We start from the raw sequence: 23,885 nt of genomic DNA on the forward strand, positions 1-23,885 counted from the left end.
TAAAGGATGAGAATATATATGTTTACATGTTTACATGTTGTCTGTTATGTGTGTTGTCTGTTAATACATATATGAGAATATGTATGTTTACATGTTGTCTGTTATGTGTGTTGTCTGTTCCTTCTGTCTCTGGCAGACTGCCTTTCTTAAGTGTGCATAGTTTAAACTGCAAGCTTGCTTCAAAATTTAAATCTAAGGAAGCCATGCTGGATCTTAGCAGTCCTAAATAAGAGAAAATGAGAATGGAGTGTGCAAATGTTTACCCCACCTCTTGCTTTGCCCCAACTTTTGAGATTGTGAGTCTACAGTCTTATTTTGGAAGATGCTTTTAACCTAATGTTTCTGCTGCAAAAGCCTAGTTGAGCACAACTGGTCTCTCAAGCTAAAATGCAGCGTATGTATTTCATTAAGCGTATGCCTATAAAAGTATGGTGTTCATTCTAAGAAAATATATTTGAGTCCAGTTTTAACTTTGATTTGGTTGGACAGAAGAGTTATTGTAAGGCTCCTGATATCAGTCTCTATAAGACTTCATGGCCTCTTTTGTTAGAAAATGCCCCCCCTCCCCCTTGTTTCACTCTGCCTCTTTCAGTTGTTTTCTCCCTTCTTACTTCTGTGCTAGGTAAATTTACTCCCGAGTAAGCTTCCTTTAAAGGAAACTGCAAAGAGGGGAGGGGGCAACACTTGTGTATTCCCTTTAAAAAAAATCAAATCTAGGGCTGCTTTAACTGTGCTTTATAAGAGATCCTCTCAGGAGTATAGATGTTTCCTTTCCCAGCTGTAAATCTGTACTTAAATATGTATGCCTCTTTGGTAGTACAAATCTTGCTGCGAAATCTTGCTGTGAACCCTATATTTTGGAGGGTTGGACTAGATGACCCCAGGGTCCCTTTCAACTCTCCCAATTTGTGACTGTGTGGAAGACCATGTGTCTGCAAGCATTGGAGGGTAATTCTTAAATTCTGGTGTGGTAATGGAGTTGAAATTCAGCCTAGCTTTGCTCTTTAGTTTTAAAAGGTGAGAGATGAAGCCCAACTGGTAATATCAAGCATTTGAGTGATTACAGTGTTTATCATTTTGTCTATTTAAAAATCAAACTTAAAAGTCTACTAAAAGTTTAAGCACATAAAAATTCATATAGTCAAGTATGCGCCTTGACCAATCCTGTAGATAAAGGGCAGGATAATTTGTCTGCAAATGGTAAGGCTGAATTGACTGAGAATGTTAAAAAATCCTATGAATTCTGACTGGCCATTTTTACTCATAAATAAGAGAGCGGTTGATTGTTCCGCGAATGACCAGATAAAATGACCAATAATGATAGCCCTTTCCTGTACATAAAGGAAGCACTCCTTTGCTTGGGCTGAATGGTGAATACTTGAATTGCTGAGTTTCTCTTTTTTGTTTTAAAAATCTAACCCTATTTTTAAAATCTACTCCTTACCCTTCCCTTCCTTTATTCAAATGGTAATTTAGCCAAAGGATGCAACATTTTCAATAGTATAAAAGGTTTGCTGAGACATGAACTCTGCACATGCACAGAGGCTAGATCAGCTAAGAGAGAGAGAGAGAGAGAGAGAGAGAGAGAGAGAGAGAGAGAAAGGAGGGGGGAGAGAGAAGGTTTGGAGAGCAGTGTGCTGCAGGGAGAAACCTTTCCAAATTTCCTTATGTAAAACGTGGAACCATTGACGGAAATCATCCTTAATGTGTTTTGCTCCAGGGGCTACTTAAGACAAGAGTTAAGTACTGGACATGCCAAATTTTTTTCACAGGTAAATATCAAAGCACTCCCACTGTGAGTTCCTCTCTTGAGTAGTTTCTCCCCCCCCCCATGGGATTTAAATTTTATAACAGTTTTTTTTTGGTGTGTGTGTATATGCCTATACATTGCCTATACATTTAGGAACAGCGTTTCCTGACAGACCTCTCACATGAAATAATTTTCCTTTTAACAGAGTGTCCTTTCTTTTCTCCCACAGTACAAATGATAATGAGGGGATGCAAACAGTGATTTAAATACTCTATAAAAAGTAATTGCATTTGTATTTCTTTTCTTCCTTCTTCCCTTAAAGCCAAACAGCAACTTTCTTTCTGTTCTGTGAAACAAGTCTGAATCCCTGCTATATTAGTAACTTCCATCTCTTTGTGGCCTTGACACTTTTTTAAAGTTACAAATAATCTGTTTTCATTTATTTAATCCGTTTCTCCATGATGTCTATGAAGTTAATCGAAGCACAATCAAGCATTGTTTGTGGAATGGTACTTGTTTACCTTTGGCCTGAGCATCTCTTATTAATTCTGTCATTTTGGCTAGTGCAAGGTACTTGCACAACTTTAAATTGCCATTCATTTTTTCCTTGGTATTAAGTCATTTTCCAGTATTGTCCTATTAACATTCTAGCCGATAGTTGTCACATCAAGAAACACTCTTTTATTTTCATTGTTACTTCAGATTTCTTAAAATTGTGTGTCTTAGCATTTATTTATTTTTCGTTCCTCATAAGTCATTGTGTGTGTTTCATTATTATTTTAACCTTGTATTTTTTTTACAGTTCTCTTTCCCTCCAAAGTGAAGGAAAGCAAACAAACTTGGCAGATAATAACAGTAGTTATAGGAAAATGTGATAATAATATTGGAATGAATGAAACGCTTAATTCGCTAAGATTTTATTATTTGCAACTTCCAACAGAAACCGAAGGACATCCTTTTCGCCTTTTGCCCCCTCCCTTTTCTAACTGTCTTTAAGCCCCAAAACCCTGCCCCTTACAGGATATCACTTCTACAGATGTGCAATGATGAAAAGCAGCAACAACCCCTCATGGCTAAGGGGAGGAGTTGAATTGCAAGGACATTTTCTCACTTTTGAACCTTAAGACTGTGCTCCAGGATTCAAAAGATACATGCATAAAAGATCACAATTGTGTCAAGATATGTAACTGATATTTAATTAGTTTGTTTTGTATTATGTGTTATTATGTAAGAATGTTGAAATGTGTCTGACAGTGTGATTTCCACAAAGGGGGGCAATTTTTGTGTGTAATTGTTTTTATGTTTAATGTCTTATTGCTTACACACCAATGGAGAATTCTCATGCATTTTATACTTTCTAATAGCTCACACTATTGTGTAGTCCAATGTTTAGATCAACTTATAACCACATTTAATTGTTCCACCTGGCACCCTGCCAACTTTCCCTATCCATTTTAAAATGTGTTAAACCTCGTTTTGCCAAGGACAAGCTTCTGAATCCATAAAACACCAGGTACATGAAGGTGCATATGCTTTGGTTTAGCAGGAATGATCCCTTATAGAGTTAAATTGACTTATTTGGACAACTGCCCTTGTTAAGAATGGTTTTCTTTTAACAGATTGGTTTGAAGAGTTGAGAACCATGGGGCAAGATAAATTCGAATTGGACTCAGTTTGAATTGGGCACGTGTATCCAGGCTGCAATTAGCCTTTTGGTCCTTTAAGTGCAAGTGAGCAACCCCCATGCGTGCAAAACCACAGCCTATAATAGAATCCCATAGGAAGGCCAAGGCGAAGACCTCTCCCTCACGAGATGTCCAACCTGTGCCAGCTATGGTGAATGCCAGGCAACATGGTTAAATGAAAGCCCCGAGGGGATTCAACAGACAGGATGTGTTGCTGTAGCACTATGTCAGTGTGAGACCACAGAAGAGCTAGCTTGACACCTGAGAAATACACAAAAATGGCGGAGGACAAAACACCAACTGCATTTTTCAGTCAATTAGACCTTCCTGCTAGGTGTAAAGCATACAACACTATTGAGAATGCCACAAGTAATTTAGCAACAAAATACAAGAGGTGTTCTTTATATAATACCCTATATGCAGCTACCTGCACTGCTATACTTGCAAATGACCGTAAGAGGCATGGCTTGCAAGTCCCATTCAGGTTTGCATAAAGCCACACATCCCATTCACCGAGATTTAGGGTGCGGAGAAAAGATTTGCAAGTTCTTACAGAACTTTAATGCAAATCTATCTCCGAATGGGGGACTGATACGGAACGGAAGGGGGGGGGCTCCTTTCCCCCTTCCTTCTAAGAACATCCGAGGCCCCGCTTATTCCTATGGCCCCGCTTTAGCCAAGGACCTCCTGTTACAATGTATCCATTCTGTTTCTGCTTTTGCCCTATAGTACAGAATGGGTTAGAAATCATTGAAATCTTTAGAAATTGATATAAAATCAACCGTAACTCCGATTTCTTCGCTCTCAGTGTCATTCAACTCAGTTCCCCGTGGACTCCATGATGCTATCCCTACTTCCATAATCCCCGAAGCGGCAGGTCACGTACGCAGGAACTTCTTAATTTGCCAAACCTTCCCTCTAGGCAATATTAGGTGGCAGACGATGCATATCTCTGACCCATTGTCTTGCCACCACCGGTACTCAATAAATGTGTATCTATGTATATTTCCCGCTCTGCATATCCCCCCTCCCTCATCCGAAAATGCTAATTAATGTAATCCCACCTTTTCATAATGTATTCATGACGTGTAAAGTATATTCATGATGTAACTTGTGAAACCCAACCTTCCCATAATGTATTCGTGACGTTTCATGCACTGTATTCTGGGATATGGAGGGAAATTTCAAAAGTTCATGTCACCCCTTTCTCGGGGTTCAATCTCGCCTTGAACCTGTTGCGCAATAAACTTGGACCTTCTGCAGTTTGCTCCTGTGTCCGGCTGAGCTCATTTTCTTCCGCAGGGACCCACGGACTTAGTCCGATGAGCTGGGTGGCAGAGTAACCCCGCACCCAGATTTTTCCGTAACAGTGTGCAACTTCCATTCCATGGACTCTGCACCCCTGTTTCTGAGGACAGGTGTACATTATCATCATCCTCAAGAAAGGACAATCAAAGATGGAAGCCTGAGAGAGAGGAAAAGGTTTCTGGCTGCTTCCTGGGTGGGATTGCGGAAACCAAGAGCCGCTTCTGAGAAGGCCTCCCCCCTCCCCTCTTCCTCTGGGGATTTCCTCTCCTCTCCAGGGGACCAATGGCTGGACTGGGCAGAAGCGCTGTGTCTGGACAGGGCAGGGGCTTATGAGGCAGGAAGAGGATGGAGGTTGCAGGAAGGATGGGGTGGGGGGACAGGCCCCCCACTTTCCAGGGATCCCTCTCTGGTCACCTTGAAGGGGGGGGCATTCCTGGGCGGGAGGGAGAAGCCAAGGCGGCCCCTCCAGAGAATCCCCAAGGAAGGCACGATGGAGACGCCCCCCCCAAGAGTGGTCTTCCTATCTCCCCCCCTGCCAATGCTGCCTTCCCTTCTCCCCCCACTTCCTCGACCCCCTCCCTCTCTCCCGGAGTCTCCCCTGCATCCAGAGGCTTCCTTGGCACCACTCCCCCCACGTCCTGCGCCCCCATCTCTCCGTTCCCCCCCAGACGAGATGGGGAGGGACAGGGGGGTCTCTATCCAGGCGCCTCCCGCACCCCTTAACCCTTTCCTGGCCCGCTTCTCCGCGCCCCAGGGAGTCCTCGTGGGTGGGCGCCCCATCTCCGCCCCTTCGCAGCACGCGTGCCGGGATCCAGGCCCCACGGAAGGCGCTTGGGGAGCTGGAGGGGTCTCTGGGTCCTTTTCTCCCCTCTCCCCCCACTCGCGACCCCTTTACCTCTTTGTCCTCGCTCCGATTCTCATTTCTTTCCTGCAACATCCACGTTGGGCGGGGATCCTCCTCTTCCCGTCCTCCTCCCCCCCCCCCCAGATACGCCGCAGAGCAGCAATCCGGAGTGGAAGCTCCACTTGCGGGAGAAGCAGGCAGGTTGGGAGGGGGGCTCCCCCCTCATTTCCGGAGCGAAGCAGGATTGGAGGAGGAGGAGGAGGAGGAATGTATTGGGGGTGTGATTTGGGATTGTGTGGGCGGGATGAGAGAAGGATGTGCCGGGAGGGGAGGGAAAGTGTTGAGCGGGGGGGGGGAAGGAGGAGAGGAAATCCCCCCCCCCGGTCTTCCTTCTGGGATCAGGAGAGGGGGGAGGGGCTGATCCCGGCAATCCAACACCGAAGTCACAAAATGAGTTCTGCATTTAAATCAGATCAGACTCCGAGTTCGTGTTTTGGCAACATGACAGGTCTGTCTGTCCGTCGGGATGCCTGAGGATTCCTGCTCGCTGCCTTTTCCTGGCCAGCCTGAGAGATCACTGGAAAGGGAGGATTTCTTGACTCCAGAATCCATCATCGCAGACCCCTTTCATTCAGGCCTAGAGATCTGCTCTTTGGACCAGTCTGCTTGGATCATGGGGATCATCAATGGATCACATCTGGATCATCACTGATGGGGGGGGAGCTCAGGATGAATCTCCCGCCAGGTGACTGGGGGAGTCTGGAGGCTGACGGGGGTCAGACAGGGCTGCTGTTTTGCTCTCTGTTCTGTTTCAGCTCAGGTTTTCCTGTCAGAAGTTCTATTTCATCAAGAAATGGGAGGATTCATTGAGGAAACGGGGCTAAGCGAAAGCATCCGTTGCAAAGAGGCAAATGTGTCTACTTTGTAACCATCCAGGGAGTTGTGTTGCAAAGGCCATTTGCAGAAAGGTTTTGATAAGGAAAATTCTGGGTTGAGAGTCTACTCAACAGCTCAGCTCATCAGGGTCCGAGTCCCCTGCGGGTCTGTGTGGTCAGTAAAAGAAGGAAATTCCAGCGAAACAATTTGGAGCAAAACAGCAGTCAGTAGACTGAGATTCTTTATTGTTGTGCAACAGGTTCAACAACAGCGAGTGAACCCAGAGCAGGGGGCGACATTGACATTTAAAACTTTCCCACCATATCGGGGAATTCAGTTCTCACAGCATCACCAATATATCTTTTTGCAGGGCCTGCAAGACGGAGCTGTTCTGCCTGGCCTTTCGCCAAAGCACAGTCCGACCCCCCCTCTCCTTCTGTAATCTTCATAGAACCCTAACCCGATGGTTGCCATTAATTTGATTCTGAATTGAGTCTAGAATGTATTTTAATTAATTGACTGTGCAATTTTCTGTACACTGGGCTATTTTTACCTGTTGTTAGCCGCTCTGAGCCCGGCTTTGGCCAGGGAGGGTGGGATACAAATTATTATTATTATTATTATTATTATTATTATTATTATTATTATTATTATTATTATTATTATTACAGTGGGATGAAGATCATATGAACTTAAGGCATTTGCAAACAACCTGGTAATAATGGTAGAAGCCCACTGGAAAGTATACCAACGGTGTTCAACAAGATTAATCAATTTGGCCAAGTCGCAGGTGTTAAATTGAATAAAAATTGAAATAAATTGTTGGTAAAAATATGAGACAACAGAAGAAAAATGAGTAGAGACAGATAGCAGAGCTGGGGATAGAAAAGATGGCGAATTTTTTTGGAGTGTTGCAGACAACAAAAAATATAAACATTTTAAAAGATCATTATTGGTAATGAAAAATTCTGGGGTGAGAGACGACTCAACAGCCAAGCTCATCGGGGTGCTGCTCCCCCGCGGGTCCGTATGGTCAGTAAAAGAAGGAACATGGTCAGTAGACCATGATCCTTATTGTTGTGCAACAGGTCCCCACAGGAGTAAGAACCCTGAGTAGGGGGTGACCCCCCTCTTTTAAAACTTCCCACAATATCCCAGAATACACTTGGAGCAGCATCACTGAGACATCATCACTTCATCAGTAGCATGTCACAAAGGGGGAGGGGTCTACAAGGGTGGCACAAGTCCAACATTAGGTCTCTTTATCAGACCCCTTTCCCAACACCTCTTACTGTGAGGGGACTTTCATTCATTCCTCCCCACCACTATGAGCTGAATAAAGAGCATGAAATCACTTTGCGACTGAGTATATTTCACTCCCCATCACCGGAAGAACAATAAAACTCTTGACATCTCCTTGCCCTCAGGACTTGTCTGGAGATGGGCTTTCAGAACACCTGGCTTGCTCAACTGCCTCTGCAGATGTCTATTGTTTCCCCTGGTCACTCCCTGGATGGGGGGCCGTGTCTCTGGTCTTACGCTTGGGGGATTATGGCGGGATGCCCTGTTCCTGCTGCCTGTTAGAATTCCAGCTCCGTGATTGCAGTCATGGCATTTTTGTCTATCACATGACGGTGTATGTTTTGACTCCACAGTGGGAAGAGATGGAGACTATGTTCCTGAAGTGAGACTATTGTCCTTTGTTCTCTCTCTTTGCTGTCTGATGCTAGAGAGGGAGCCGTGTTGCAGTGCTCCGTGTGTGTTTATATGTAAATAAAGTAGGTTAGCCAAAATGCTGAGTTGCTGAGCTCTGTTACGCAAACTGCAAACACTCTGCAGATCCCTAAGTGTGCCGATGTCTGTTGGCATCAGTCGCTGTGAAGCTTTTGAAGCTCCCGAACGAATGACCAGGAGGGAGAGAACATGCCAGTCGGGCATGTGTCTCTACCAGGATCCTACTCGATTGTAGGACGAGCGCTTGACACTGCCAATCTGATTTTCTGCTTCTTGGTTCATGGAGGGAGGTGGAGCCCAAATTCCCCTTTCTCTAAGGATCAAAATGGCGTTGGAATGAGGAGAGTCAGTTAAAGTATGGATTTTCTACACATTTATAAAGCTAGGTATCTTCCCTGAGCTGTCAAGTCGAATGGATACATTCAGGCATAATATTTGCAACATTATCATCATGGCTTTCCCAGTAGCCAAGGCCATGTTAAAAACTAGGCTGTGGGACATAGATCTCCAGGAACTAATCTCAGCTGCGGAAAAAACATGGTCCCCTCTTTATTTTCGACTCTCTAGGGTGCAGGAATTTAACCTTAATTATTTACAATTTTTGTTTAACCCGCAAGAAAAAAGGGCTTTTTCTCTGCCTATGTTCAAGTCTAATCCTCCTAACCTCCTTTGGGGCAGGTTTGTGGGTTTGGCAGAAGGAGATAGGATCTGCCCATGCGATGCCCACCTGGTGGAAACTCTAGCTCACATGGCCCTTAAATGCAAAATCTATGATGTTATTTGCCAACGATTTTTAGACCATCTATGCATTCCAACCTGGAAACCAGAGAAGGAGGTTGTACACTTCTTATTCCAGGGGAGAGACCAGGAGCTCCCCAAGACAGTAGCTAAGTTCCTCTATTTGATTTTTTGTCGCCAAAGTACGCTACAGGATCCTGCCCTTGCTGGAGAGATGGAATAGATTGCTTGCCTCTTCTTCCCTTTGGCAAATGACTGTACTGTTGAAATGGCGGTGACATTGCACTGGCCTACTTATTTTAACAACTTTAAAGATGTGGGTCCCACTTGTCATTTCCATAACAGTGCAAAAAACCACAGTCACACGCAGACGCACCATCTTGCATGCTTGAGTAGAGCAACTCCAGGGTAGGGGCCACGTGCAGAGCAAGTCCCACACTGAGGTCAAAAACACACACAGAGGCAGCAGGACTTCTTCAGTAATAGTTTACTGAGCTTTCATAGCATACAGTTCTCACTGGGTCCCCAGTGAGGCACAAAACTTAGCTCCTGAGAGCAAATCCAGTTTCAGCAATAGAAAAATACAGCACACAAGATATCTAAGTCAAGCACACAAACCGGCAGAAGGGAGCAAGGGAGGAAATAGGCTGGACGGACACAGGGCAATGTGTTTTGTCATGGAATGGTCTGAAGCTGAATATTCTCCTCCCCCCCCTTTCTCCTTCTTTAAATTTCAAACCCAAAAAGAAACAAAGTACAAGCATCAAATTCAAAATCCATATTCGTATTTTAACACAAGCTTATTACATAGGTAAAGGAAAAGGGACTCCTGACCATTAGGTCCAGCTGTGGATGACTCTGGGGTTGCGGCGCTCATCTCACTTTACTGGCCAAGGGAGCCGGCGTACAGCTTCCGGGTCATGTGGCCAGCATGACTAAGCCACTTCTGGCGAACCAGAGCAGCGCACGGAAACGCAGTTTACCTTCCCGCTGGAGTGGTACCTATTTATCTACTTGCACTTTGATGTGCTTTCGAACTGCTAGGTTGGCAGGAGCAGGGACCGAGAAACGGGAACTCACCCCGTCTCGGGGATTCGAACTGCTGACCTTCTGATTGGCAAGTCCTACGCTCTGTGGTTTAACCCACAGCGCCACCCGCATCCCTAAGCCTATTACATAGATTACCTAAATTAAAATATACATAATCACTCTAGGCTTCCTTTTGCTATATGTAAATGAAACACAGTTTTAAAAATTATATTATAAATAATATTATAGATTCCCACAGGCCCCCCACTCCCCTTCACCCCTGTGTGATCTCAGTATTTTACTTCTTCCATCTTGTTGTGTTGTTATAGTTTAATAATTATTCAATTAATTCTATTGCTCTTTTCTTGCTTACCCCTGCATGTTTTACCCATTATCTATTCCTATTTCAATTCCGGAACAATATTTTTTCATGTATTCCTTCACACCATCCCACTCCTTGATTATTCTCTGATTTGAGTGGCCTCCAATAAGTGCCGTCAATTTTGCCATTTCTACAAACTCGCAGTTTGTTTTGCCATTCTAATAATGATGAGTTTTCTCCCCCTTCCAGTTCTTTGCGATCAGTATTCTGGCCGCTGCAGTTGCGTAAAGGAATACATTTTTCTTCTCTTTGGGGATGTCATTAGATATTAGGCCTAACAAAAAGCCTCTGGTAAACGAAATCTTAAATCATTTTTTCCATTTCTCAAAGCAATCAACTTTGCCTATTATTGTTAGCATTTGAAAAAGAAACATTAACTTTGGCAGTATATTCATTTTAATCACTGATATTCACCTCCTTATTGATAACTTTAACCTTTACCAAATCTCTAATTGATTTTTAATTTCTTTCCAGGTCTTATTATAATTATCTTCAAACAAATTGGTATTTTTCATTGCTCCAAATTCTTTTTGCTCTGTTCGTCCATATTCTTAACCACCACCTTAGTTTTTTCTTTCTTTATCCTAAATCCTGCCACCTTGCCAAATTCCTCCATCTTTCTCAGCAACTTGCTTATACTTCCTGTTGGTTCTTCTATCTTTACAATCATATCATTGGCAAATGCTCTTATTCTATATTCGACTCTTCCTAGTGTTATACCTCTAATCTCCTCCTCTGACCTGATAACTTGATTTAGTACCTCCAATATTAAAACAAATAACAAGGGAGATAGGGGACACCCTTGTCTTGTCCCCCTTTCTATTTTAAAGTATTCAGTCATCTCCCCATTCATTATTAAATTTACCTTTTGGTCTTGATAAATTGCTCTTAATCCAGTTGATATCCTTGTTCCCACTTCCATCTTTTCAATTATCTTCTCCACAAACCTCCAGGATACCTTATCAAAGGCTTTCTCAGCACCCACAAAAACAGATGCAGCCTTCTTCCCTGGGTTCCAGTCAAGATATTCAATAGCATCAATCACAAGTCTCACATTATTGCTCATCTTCCTTCCCGGTAAGAATCCTGTCTGATCTTGGCTAATGACTTCGTTCAACACTGTTTTTAATCTCTGGGCCAATATGTCCACATATATCTTGTAGTCATTATTAAGTAAAGATATTGGTCTATCATTATTTATATTCTCTTTGTTCTTGTCTTGTTTAGGGTTTACTGTTATATGTGCTAATTGCCATGACTCCGGGATTCTTCCTTCCGCCATTATTTTATTTATGAGTACTTTCAGCGGAGTAGCCACTACTTCCTCCATTTATTTTTTTTAATGCAAGGCGGTAAGGGCATCCGGGCCCAGCGACTTCCCCAACTTCGCTTTGGAAATAGCCTCCTGTACTTCCATCATAGAAACTGGGGCGTTTAGATATGCATTTTTTTCCCCTATTCCCACTCTGGGTAAGTCTTTCCCCTGCAGATAATTTTTTATATCTTCTTCTGTTCCCTTGCCTATATTACATAAATTTTTGAAGTGGTTGATAAAACACTTGTTTATTTCTTCTCGTTTTCTTGCCGTCTTTGATTTTATCTATTAACCTCTCTTTCTGTCTCTTCTTCAGTTGCCATGCCAGTATTTTGCTGGCCTATTTGCAAATTCAAAGGATCTCTGTTTCATCCATTTTATGTTATTTTGGATTTCAATGCTTAACAACTACGAGAATTGTGTTTGTAATAACTTGATTTTTGGTGCTACCTTTTTATTTTTTGGTTCCTTCGCTAGTATTTTGTCATTGCTCGCTATTTCTTCTCTTAACTGCTCTAAGTTCCTCTCATAAGCTCTCTTTCCCCCTGCATTTTGCTGTATATAGAAGCCTCTAAGAAATGCTTTACTGGCATCCCAAATTATTCTTATATCAGTGTCTTGTGATTTATTGATTTCAAAGAATTATTTCAACAATTCTTGTGCTTTAATCACCGGATTTTCATCGTTTAATAAATTCTCATTTAATTGCCATCTTTTATTACCCTTTTGTTTATTTTCTAATTCTAATATCACTGGATTATGACCTGTTATTGTCCTTGGGTGAATCTCTGTTTTTTTAAATTTCTATTATTAAATTATTTGAGATCTAGATTGCATAAATTCTCCCTGATGAATGTTAGGCTTCTGAAAAGAGTGTGAACTGTTTCTCCAGTGGATTTCTCTCTCTCCATGCATCCCTTAGGTTTAAGCTGTCCACCATTTGAAAAAATGTATGTGGTAGTCTCTCTTTTCTAGATATTCTGTCCCTTTCTGTCCCGTCCATTTCTAATGAAGGGACTCCGTTGAGGTCCGCCACCTTAAGGGGGGAATCCATTCTCAGGCCAAGCAGCTTTCCTCAGAAGAGGAGCTGGAGGGGGGAAAGTCATCCCCTTCGTTTCCAGTGGTCTCAGAAGGAGGGAGAGACACAGACACAGAGCAGATTAGAGAGGAATTACCTAGCTACAAGAAAATGACAAGAGAAACAGACTCAGCTGGCCCTGAAGCAGGAAGACAGATTTCCTCTGAGTTCATTGCCGTGAAGAAGAGTGGACTCTGAGAGGAACATGTCCCACACTCCATACATCTAAATGGGTTCTCCCGCTTGAATGTCTGATATTTCTTAAACATTACATTATAGCTAAAGCACTTTCTGCAATCCTTCCATTTAAAGTTATTGATGGTATGTAGGGTGTCAACTGTTAAAGTTCTTCCTGGCCACGAGTCTGTTGATGTAGGACTTCCACAAGGACTGAGCCTCAATATACTTTCCTGACGTTTATGTGGCTTATCTTTTGTGTGAGTTTGTTGATGTATATCAAGGGTTCCACGCTGACTGAAGCTTCTTCCACATGCCATACATTTAAATGGTTCCTTCCCTGTGTGTCTGCTGATGTTTTCTAAGATTTCCACTCTGATGGAAGCTTTTTCCGCACTTCATGCATTTAAATGGTTTCTCCCCTGTGTGAGTCTGTTGATGTCTTCTAAGCATTGCATTGAAACTGAAGCACTACCCACACTCCACACATTTATATGGTTTCTCCCCTGTGTGAGTCCGTTGATGTATATTGAGGTGTCCACTCTGACTGAAGCTCTTTCCACACTCCACACATTTATAAGGTTTCTCCCCTGTGTGTGTCCATTGATGTGTTTTAAGGTCTCCATTCTGACTGAAGCTCTTTCCGCACTCAATACATTTAAATGGTTTTTCCCCTGTGTGAGTCCGTTGATGTATTCTAAGGGCTCCATTTTTACTAAAGCTCTTTCCGCACTCCATACATTTAACAGGTTTCTCCCCTGTGTGAGTCCGTTGATGCATATTGCGGTGCCCACTCTGACTGAAGCTCTTTCCACACTCCATACATTTATATGGTTTTTCACCAGTGTGAGTTCGCTGGTGTAATTTAAGTTCTCCATTCCGACTGAAACTCTTCCCACACTCCCTGCATTCATATGGTTTCTCCCCTGTGTGAGTCTGGTGATGTGTATTGAGGTGTCCACTCTTACTGAAGCTCTTTCCACACTCCATACATTTATATGGTTTTTCACCCGTGTGAGTCCGTAGATGTGAACTTAAGTGTCCATTCTGACGGAAGCTTTTCCCGCACTCCATGCATTTAAATGGTTTTTCCCCTGTGTGAGTCCGCTGGTGTATATTGAGGAGTCCTCTTAGACTGAAGTTCTTCCCACACTCCCTGCATTGGAATCCTTTCTTGTCCATGTGAGTCCGCTGATGTGTTCTACGTTTTCTACTATCAGTGAAACTTTTCCCACTCTCCATACCTTTAAATGTTTTCTCCCCTCTTGGAGTCATTGATATGAGCTATGTGTGCTCATTCAATGAAGCATATCCCACATTTCACACATTTTAATTTCTATTCCTAATGAAACGAAAGGTTCCCCATTCCTTGGAATTCTGAATGTCTTCTCCATCACCTTCTTCAGAGTGGGAGGAAAGGAAATCCTGTTTGGGTTACAAGAAAGAGAACAAAGGGAAAGAGAACACATCAAGCACCATTACACCTTCTCTTATTTCAACATCTCCTACATTTTCCCATGTCCTACCCATGTTCCCAATTTTTTGGAAATGAAAAAGCAATGTCATCAAATGATAGTAATGCATCACCACCTTTCATAATCCTCAATCATCGTTAATAAAGCAGCATGATCTTGGAATACAGCCTTTTCAAATCAATTGTTTCCTCACAGAAAAGGCAGCTGCTCTCTGTCCATGAGCAGGCCCTCTCTTTCTCCGGTCCATTGTTCCTTTGAAATTTACCCATCCTCTGCATCATAATCCTCCATCCACCTCTAGATGTTTATGAATCACCTGCACAGTCCCATTGGCCACAGGAGGTCCATGTGGACTATTTTGGGAGACCCAGGTCTATGTCTTATCCATTGGTCTGTAGTCTGGGTCAGTCAGAGAATTAGTGACAAGGCTTGGTGCTTGTGGTCAGCTGAATGGGTGCTCAGGGAAGCTCCTGTTCTGGGAGATGGACCTCTGTCTACATGCCTCACATTGCATGGAGAGAGCAGGAGAAGCAGAAGGAAAGAAGATGGCAAATGGGAATCCCAATGGTTCTTTATAATGATGATGTGCTGCCTGATCTCAAGCCCCTCTTCTGTCAGAAGGCTACCCTAATCTGGCACTGACAAAGCTGGATATTCAAGGCAAAGGGAGAACTGTACTTATCCCTTCATCCTTGAATATGTAGTGTTGATTTATTGATGGACTGATGTTGTGATATTTCCAGAGACGTGAATTTATTCCTTATCTGTCTCAAATATCTGAGTACCTTTGGTGGGGGTCATGTCATGCACCTTATGGGGTAATTTATCCACCATTGGTCCCCACCCTGCACTCAGCTCTCACCTGTGGCTTCCAGAAGCTGTCAGCATGCAACAAGGGCCACAATCCCAGGAATCGCTTCAACCGGCCGGCAAAACCGTGGTAAGGATAGTTGATGGGTCTCAAATCCTTGGTGGGTTGGGGATTTCTGCTGCAGGTGACGGCAGACCCTGGTGGATGGAGAGGAGGAGAAGAACAGTGAATCCTACAGTCCAGAAGGCAGATTCTGCCCCTGCTGCAGAGGAAAGTGAAGGACCGATGGGATCATCAACCGGGGAAGGAAGCCCATTGAGAAGGAAAACTCTGCTCCTAAACTTTCACTGCCTCTTGAGTTATGTTCAGGGGAAGAAAAGGCTATGGAGGAAAACCTACACAAATCCAGAGTGGAGTCTCTAAGATGGTTGGATGGTGTCCTTCGCATCTTCTTCATTCAACTCCTGCAGCCAAGCTGGTGCCAAACATACTGCTCTGCTTTCCTTGGGACCATATAAGCAAGGCTGAGAAGGGGGTCTTGTTGTCTAGGCAGCCCAGGACCCCCAAACCCACTGCCCAGGCTGGCAGTGCTACAAACACAGCAGTTTCAAGTGGGGAGATGGGCTCAGAGCTGTGTATCAAAGTCTCTCCGATGTGGAACAAGGGAAACAGAAACAAAATTTACATCAAAAAGGTAAAGGTAAAGAGACCACTGACTATTAGGTCCAGTCGTGGCCGACTTTGGGGTTGCGGAACTCATCTCGCTTTATTGGCCGAGGGAGCCAGTGTATGGCTTCCGGGTCATGTTGCCAGCATGACTGAGCCGCTTCTGGCGAACAAGAGCAGGGCATGGAAACGCCGTTTACCTTCCTGCTGGAGAGGTACCTATTTATTTACTTGCACTTTGACGTGCTTTTGAACTGCTAGGTGGGCAGGAGCAGGGACCGAACAGCGGGAGCTCACCCCGTCGCAGGGATTCGAACCGCTGACCTTCTGATTGGCAAGTCCTAGGCTCTGTGGTTTAACCCACAGCACCACCCGGATCCCATATTTACATCATACGGCACTGTAAAAGTATTCAAAATATTTGTTTTTCGAAGAAAATACCACAGTGTATCCGGTGGCCCCTTGAAAGCTAAAGAAAGTCTTGTGGCGGAAGCTTTTGGGGGTGTAGGACCAGGAAAGCTCCTGCCACCCTGATCCTTCCAATGGGGATTCAGGCCTCATCATGGGACTGAAATTGCCCTGGTTGTGCTGGTTGATGATCTCCAACGGGCCAGAGGCTGAGGGGGAAGCTCTTTCCTGGTTCTGCTGGATCTCTCAGCGGCTTTGGAGACCTTTGGCCATGGTGTCCTTCTGGACCCTCTAGGGGAGCTGGGGGCCCTGCTATGCAGTGGTTCTCCTCCTTCCTCCTGGGCCATGTCCAGAGAGTGGTGTTCAGACCCCTGGATGCTTACTTGTGGGCTGCCCCAGGGCTCCATCCTCTCCCCTATGCTTTTTACTATCTATATGCAGCCACTGGGAGAGATCATCAGGGGGGTTGGATTGGGTGTTCACCAGTATGTGAATGATGCCCAGTTCTTCCTCTCTTTTAAATTGGAACTAGTGAAGATGGTGAATGCCATGTATGGCTGTCTGTAGGTGGTTAGAGGATGGATGGTGGGTAACACATTGAGGTTGAATCCTGACAAGACAGAAATACTGTCCCTGGGGGAGGATGGGGGCATTCCTGGTCCTGATGGGGTAACTGTGCCCCTGAAGGACCAGGTGCGCAGCCTGGGAGTCATTTTGGACTCACGGCTGTCCATGGAGGCGCAGGTCAATTCTGTGTCCAGGGCAGCTGTCTGGCAGCTCCATCTGGTACACAGGATGAGACCCAAGTAGCCTGCAGACTGTCTGGCCAGAGTGGTGCATGCTCTGGTTATCTCCTGCTTGGAGTACTGCCAGCTGCTCTACATGGGGCTACCTTTGAAGGTGACTCTGAAACTGCAACTAATCCAGAATGGGGGAGCTAGACTAGTTACTGGGAGCAGCCACTGAGACCACATAACACTATTTCTAAAGTATATTCCCTGGCTCCCAGCGCATTTCAGAGCACAATTCAAACAGTTGGTGCTGACTTTTAAAGTGTCTGTGGGATGTGAAACACAAGAGCAGTCAAGTACAACATCCCTAGAGTGGAAATAAAAGGGGATGTCTGGACCAGCCAGTCAGAACTTCCAGTTTCTCCTAGGCTGGGAGAGACTTCTTCTGCATGGGACTAGAGGTGGGTGCAACCTCACCTGCCCAGGTAACAAAAGAGCAGGACTGGTCAGCCACTCTCTCTCTGACTACATTCGTCAAAGAAGCAACATCTGCTTAGCCTAAGATGCTCATTTGGGCTGTCTCCTTATGGGATAGTTTCCAGGTGTATGTAACTTTTGTAACCTAAGTCTGCCTTCTGGGATCCATTTGTGAACAGAATGTGTGAGTAAACTCTTTTTATACTTTTATAGAAGACTGTGTTGTGTCTTATCTTTTTATGAGGGACTAAAGGGGAAATTACCAAGGAAACTTATTTTAGAGGCTTTAGCGAGCCTGAGCAAACGCATCCGCTGTAAGTTTAAAAGGGGGAATGTTACTCTGCTAAATTGTACAACTTGTTAGCACAAGTTGGAAAGGATATAACCAAACAATATATCTGTCAGGGGCTCAGGAGCAGAGGCACAGGGGAGAGAGGAAATGGAGAGCGAAGGGGAAGAATCTGAGGGCAGCATAGGGGAGTATGAAAGTGGCCCGAGAGATTCCATGAGTCTCTCCAGCAAATCAGAAGATTCCCAAAAGGAGGCGCTGATGGCCAGGGCAAGGGGGGTCCCAGGGGGGACACACCAGAAACAAGGGGCCAGCGGGGACTCCCAAAGCAGCAGGTGGAGATCAGGGGCAGCTTCCCCACCAGAGCGTAGTGGGGGGGAAGAGTCCCATGTGGCAGGACCAGCGTCTCCTCCAGCAGGGAGAGAAGATGAGGCAGGGCTGACCACACCTCCATCGGAGAGTGGGGGAACGGAGGGGAGGTCAGGTCCAGCTAGCCCCCCCAAAGGGGGAAGCAGTGACAGGAGCAGTGAAACGGTCAGGAGGAAGGTTGCCAGCTGGGCGCGCGCGCCAAGTTCAAATGTACAGGCGCGTGGGACAGCAGAAAACCCGGATTGGGAACCAGGTCCTAAAGCCCGCCGGAGGCAGGGGGAAGACTCAGGGGACTCAGCGTCAGAAGAGTCTAGGAAGGGCGAGACCCCTGCTGACAGGCGGAGCCAGAGGAGGAAAGAGCAGAGGAAGAGGTGGAGCAAGGCTAGAGTCTTAAACTGGTGTCTGGGGGGAGGAGATTCAGACGGAGCTTCGGCGGTCTAGAGTTTCAGAAGTAGAGCTGCGTGCCGAGGCTGTGAAAGCAAAACTAAACTTCAATAAAGACTTTTGTATATAACAACGAACTGGCGTTGGTCCTTTGTGAGCTGGGACCTCGGGCAGCTCTGACAACTTCATTTTTAATTTTTTAAAAAATAATATTTATTAATTTTCCAAATGTTTAAACACAACAAAGCAGAAAAACAACCCCCCCACAAAAACAACATAAGACTAACAAAACAAGACACAAACCATTTAAAACCCAAAACAATTTCAACATCTTATCTTTCATTCCCTTATTTCCACGACCTCCTCACACCTCCCTTTTTGTATTCCACTTCTGTTAATTGTTTCAGCAATTCCTTTCCATCTTCCTCTGTTTTCTATCCTATATTTATCTTAACATATTTGTCAGGGGCTCAGGAACAGAGGCACAGGGGAGAGAGGAAATGGAGAGCAAAGGGGAAGAATCTGAGGGCAGCGTAGGGGAGTATGAAAGTGGCCCGAGAGATTCCATGAGTCTCTCCAGCAAATCAGAAGATTCCCAGAAGGAGGCGCCGATGGCCAGGGCAAGGGGGGTCCCAGGGGGGACACACCAGAAGCAAGGGGCCAGTGGGGACTCCCAAAGCAGCAGCGGGAGATCAGGACCAGCTTCCCCACCAGAGCGTAGTGGGGGGGAAGAGTCCCATGTGTCAGGGCCAGCGTCTCCTCCAGCAGGGAGAGAAGATGAGGCAGGGCTGACCACACCTCCATCGGAGAGTGGGGGAACGGAGGGGAGGTCAGGTCCAGCTAGCCTCCCCGAAGGGGGAAGCAGTGACAGGAGCAGTGTAACGGTCAGGAGGAAGGTTGCCGTCTGGGCGCGCGCGCCAAGTTCGAATGTACAGGTGCATGGGACAGCAGAAAACCCAGATTGGGAACCAGGTCCTAAAGCCCGCCGGAGGCAGGGGGAAGACTCAGGGGACTCAGCGTCAGAAGAGTCTAGGAAGGGCGAGACCCCTGCTGACAGGCGGAACCAGAGGAGGAAAGAGCAAAGGAAGAGGTGGAGCAAGGCTAGAGTCTTAAACTGGTGTCTGGGACCTCGGGCAGCTCTGACAATATCCTCTCCTGCATCCCTGAACATTCCCACTGTGTCATGGTTGCATTTTTCAGGTATAGAAAAGTACAGATCTAATGTATAGCGATAATTCCTCACCTATCGGTTCAAGAAGGTTCTGGTAGTTTTACTCTGTATGATTCAAAGCTGGTATTTTCTCCAGAATCATAGAATCATAGAATCCTAGAGTTGGAAGAGACCACAAGGGCCATCGAGTCCAACCCCCTGCCAAGCAGGAAACACCACCAGAGCACTCCTGACATATGGTTGTCAAGCCTCTGCTTAAAGACCTCCAAAGTATGAAGGAAAAAAAATCGTGGTTTCAGGTTGAAATCCTGGAAAGCAATGATAAACTCCTCTCAAAAATGTATAAACGATTATTGGAATGGGACACCAAAGAAGATCGGGTGAAGGGGGCCATGGTAAAATGGGAGAAAGACCTTGGGCATAAGATAGACTATAACAAATGGCAAATACTTTGGACGAAAGGTATAAAATTCACAGCTTGTGTAGCCTTGCGGGAAAATTTGGAGAAAATGGTATACCGCTGGTATCTGACCCCAGCAAAGCTAGGAAAAATGTATAAAACTGTTGATAATACCTGCTGGAGATGTAGAGATAAGGCTGGGACCTTTTTCCATATTTGGTGGACCTGTGATGTAATAAAAGAATTCTGGAAGCAGATTCATGACGAAATGAAAAATTTTTTGAAATATAACATCCCCAAATCCCCAGAGATGTTTCTCTTAGGGTTGATTGGTAAAGAAATAAAGAAAATAGACCAAAACTTTTTCCAATATGCCATGGCCGCGGCGAGGATCCAAATAGCACAAAAATGGAAAACCTCGGAACTACCGACGGTGGCGGAGTGGCAACTGAGGTTATACCAATATATTGAACTAGCGAGATTGACACAAAAAATAAGACAAAACAACACTAGTAAGTTCAAAGATGAATGGAACAAATTTTTAACCTATTTAGAAAACACACAGGGAATAAATAATTTATCAGTAGACGTTGGTTAAAATCATCGATGTGTATTTGCTTTGTTAGAACTGCAGAAGTAATGTAAGAATTGGAAACTCCAAAACCGAGTTGGACGGAAGTTCTGTTAACTGTATTTGTGCCTTTTACCTTTTATCTTCTTTTTTCTGCTTTTTTATTCTTTTTTCTTTTGTCTTTTTTCTTTCTCTTTTTTTTTTCTTTTTTCTCTTTCTTCTTTTTTTGCTCATTGTTTTCTTGTTGGAACATTTTTTCTGATGAATTTCGTCTTTTCTGTATGTTGGTATTTGTAATTTGGTGTAAATTATGTATGCATGTGTGCTTTTTCATAAATAAATAAAAATTTAAAAAAAAAAAAAGACCTCCAAAGCAGGAGACTCCACCACACTCCTTGGCAGCAAATTCCACTGTCAAACAGCTCTTACTGTCAGGAAGTTCTTCCTAATAATTAGGTGGAATCTTCTTTCTTGTAGTTTGGATCCATTGCTCCGTGTCCGCTTCTCTGGAGCAGCAGAAAACAACCTTTCTCCCTCCTCTATGTGACATCCTTTTCTATATTTGAACATGGCTATCATATCACCCCTTAACCTCCTCTTCTCCAGGCTAAACATGCCCAGCTCCCTTAGTCGTTCCTCATAAGGCATCGTTTCCAGGCCTTTGACCATTTTGGTTGCCCTCCTCTGGACACGTTCCAGTTTGTCAGTGTCCTTCTTGAACTGTGGTGCCCAGAACTGGACACAGCACTCCAGGTGAGGTCTGACCAGAGCAGAATACAGTGGCACTATTACTTCCCTTGATCTAGATGCTATACTCCTATTGATGCAGCCCAGAATTGCATTGGCTTTTTTAGCTGCCGCGTCACACTGTTGGCTCATGTCAAGTTTGTGGTCAACCAAGACTCCTAGATCCTTTTCACATGTACTGCTCTCAAGCCAGGTGTCCCCCATCTTGTATTTGTGCCTCTCATTTTTTTTTTGCCCAAGTGCAATACTTTACATTTCTCCCTGTTAAAATTCATCTTGTTTGTTTTGGCCCAGTTCTCTAATCTGTCAAGGTCGTTTTGAAGTGTGATCCTGTCCTCTGGGGTGTTAGCCACCCCTCCCAGTTTGGTGTCATCTGCAAATTTGATCAGGATGCCCTTGAGTCCATCATCCAAGTCATTGATAAAGATGTTGAATAAGACTGGGCCCAAGACAGAACCCTGTGGCACCCCACTAGTCACTCTTCTCCAGGATGAAGAGGAACCATTGATGAGCACCCTTTTAGATCATGGGGAGGCAAACTAAGGCACGGGGGTATGAATACGACGACGATGATGATGATCTTGTGGGGTTTTTTAAGTTATTTTGGAGCTCGTACTGCTATATCAGCTCATAAAACGTTATGGGTGGATAAAATCACAGGGTTGCCATAAACTATAATCCCACCCAGGAAATCTCATTCATATACATTCTGTAAATTTGGGGAGGTCACACACCTCACCTGTGCTAATACTGGCAGTCTTTGGCCTGCACAGGCAAACCCTGTGTGTAGAGCCTCCAGCCCCAGGCACTGTCTATCACGAAAATGGGTCCTTTGACTGGGAAGATTCATGCAGTCACTTTCATTGGATGCTGAAGGATTGTATCTCAGCTCGTCAGTCACTCTGACATTGCCTATGAAGAATAAGAGGAACAGAAATGCTTTTGAGGTGCAACTTCTGTATCAATCCTGAGAGCCATTCCATGGACTCTGCACCCCTGTTTCTGATGACAGGTGTACATTATCCTCATCCTCAGTGGAAAAGACAATAAAGATGGAAGCCTGAGAGAGAGGGAAAGGTTTCTGGCTGCTTCCTGGGTGGGATTGCGGAAACAAAGAGCCGCTTCTGAGAAGGCCTCCCCCCTCCCCTCTTCCTCTCCGGATTTCCTCTCCTCTCCAGGGGACCAGAGGTTGGACTGGGCAGAATCGCTGTGTCTGGACAGGGCAGGGGCTTATGGGGTGGGAAGAGGATGGAGGTTGCAGGAAGGGGTGGGGGGACTGGCCCCCCCACTTTCCAGGGATCCTTCTCTGGTTGCCTTGAAGCGGGGGTCGATTTCTGGGCAGAAGGGAGAAGCCAAGGCGGCCCCTCCGGAGATTCATCGTGGGCGTCATGATGGAGATGTCTCCCCAAAGACTGGTCATCCTCTCCCCCCCCCATTGCTGCGCTTCCCTGACCCGGGGGTGCCCCCTCCCTTCTCCCCCCACTTCCATGACCCCCTCTCTTTCTCCCGGAGTCTCGCCTGAACCCAGACACCCCCTTGGCCCGGCTCACCCCTCGCCCTGCATGACCCATCTCTCCGTCCCTAATGCCCCCCAAGATGAGCCGGGGAGGGACGGGGGGGTCTCTATCCAGGCGCCTCCCGCACCCCTTAACCCTTTCCTGGCCCGCTTATCTCCGCGCCCCAGGGATGCCTGCGCGGGGGAAACAGGGCCAGGGAGTCCTCGTGGGTGGGCGCCCCATCTCCACCCCTGCGAGGAAAGCCCCCTTCGCAGCACGAGTGCAGGGATCCAGGCCCCACGGAAGGCACTTTGGGGAGCTGGAGGGGGTCTCTGGGTCCTTTTCTCCCCCTCCCTCCGACCCCTTTACCTCTTTGTGCTCGCTCCCGATCCTCCTTTCCTTTCCTGCAACATCCACGTGGGTGGGGAGGATTTACCTGCCGCCCCTCCTCCGCTTTGAGAACGCGCGCGCCCCTAGAGCTACGGGGCAGAGCAGCAATCCGGAGTGGAAGCTCCACTTCCGGGAGAAGCAGGCAGGGTGGGAGGGGGCTCACCCCCCCTCCATTCCTGGAACAGAAGAGCCGGATTGGAGGAGGAGCAATGTATTGGGGGAGGGATTTGGGATGGTGGGGGGCGGGGTGAGAGGAGGATGTGCAGGGAGGGGAGGGAACGTTTGAGTGGGGGGGGAGAGTGTCACGGGAAAAATCTGGGTGCGGGGTTACTCTGCCACCCAGCTCCTCGGACTGAGTCCGTGGGTCCCTGCAGAAGAAAATGAGCTCAGCCGGACGCAGGAGCAAACTGCAGAAGATCCAAGTTTATTGCGCAACAGGTTCAAGGCGAGATTGAACAGTGAGAAAGGGGTGACATGAACTTTTAAAAGTTCCTTCCAAGTCCCAGAATACAGTGCGAGAAACGTCATGAATACATTATGAGAAGGTTGGGTTTCACGGGTTACATCATGAATACATCACACAC

At 45.6% G+C, this 23,885-nt stretch overlaps 3 protein-coding genes across 4 annotated transcripts in view; all 3 read right to left on the reverse strand.

The window, feature by feature from the left end:
• Nucleotides 1–13,362, reverse strand: part of LOC308595616 (uncharacterized protein) — a 189,559-nt gene extending 176,197 nt beyond the window's left edge. The window contains exon 1 of the mRNA XM_081210069.1: nucleotides 11,212–13,362. The gene's annotated coding sequence lies outside the window, so the exon portion shown is untranslated. The remainder of the gene's footprint in view (nucleotides 1–11,211) is intronic.
• The window catches only part of LOC308595656 (uncharacterized protein), a 98,468-nt gene extending 75,021 nt beyond the window's left edge, over nucleotides 1–23,447 (reverse strand). Inside the window, exon 1 of one of the 2 annotated variants that reach the window (XM_081210213.1) lies at nucleotides 23,281–23,447. The gene's annotated coding sequence lies outside the window, so the exon portion shown is untranslated. Of the gene's footprint in view, nucleotides 1–5,638; nucleotides 5,849–23,280 lie in introns of those variants that run through there. The other variant, XM_081210210.1, reaches the window with a different exon arrangement.
• LOC308595664 (uncharacterized protein) overlaps nucleotides 1–23,885 on the reverse strand; it is a 152,598-nt gene that overhangs the window by 83,594 nt on the left and 45,119 nt on the right. The gene's annotated exons all lie outside the window — the stretch shown is intronic.

This window comes from Podarcis bocagei (assembly GCF_964188305.1).
Source record: "Podarcis bocagei genome assembly, chromosome: 10".
In the NCBI taxonomy this organism is placed as follows: Eukaryota; Metazoa; Chordata; class Lepidosauria; order Squamata; family Lacertidae; genus Podarcis; species Podarcis bocagei.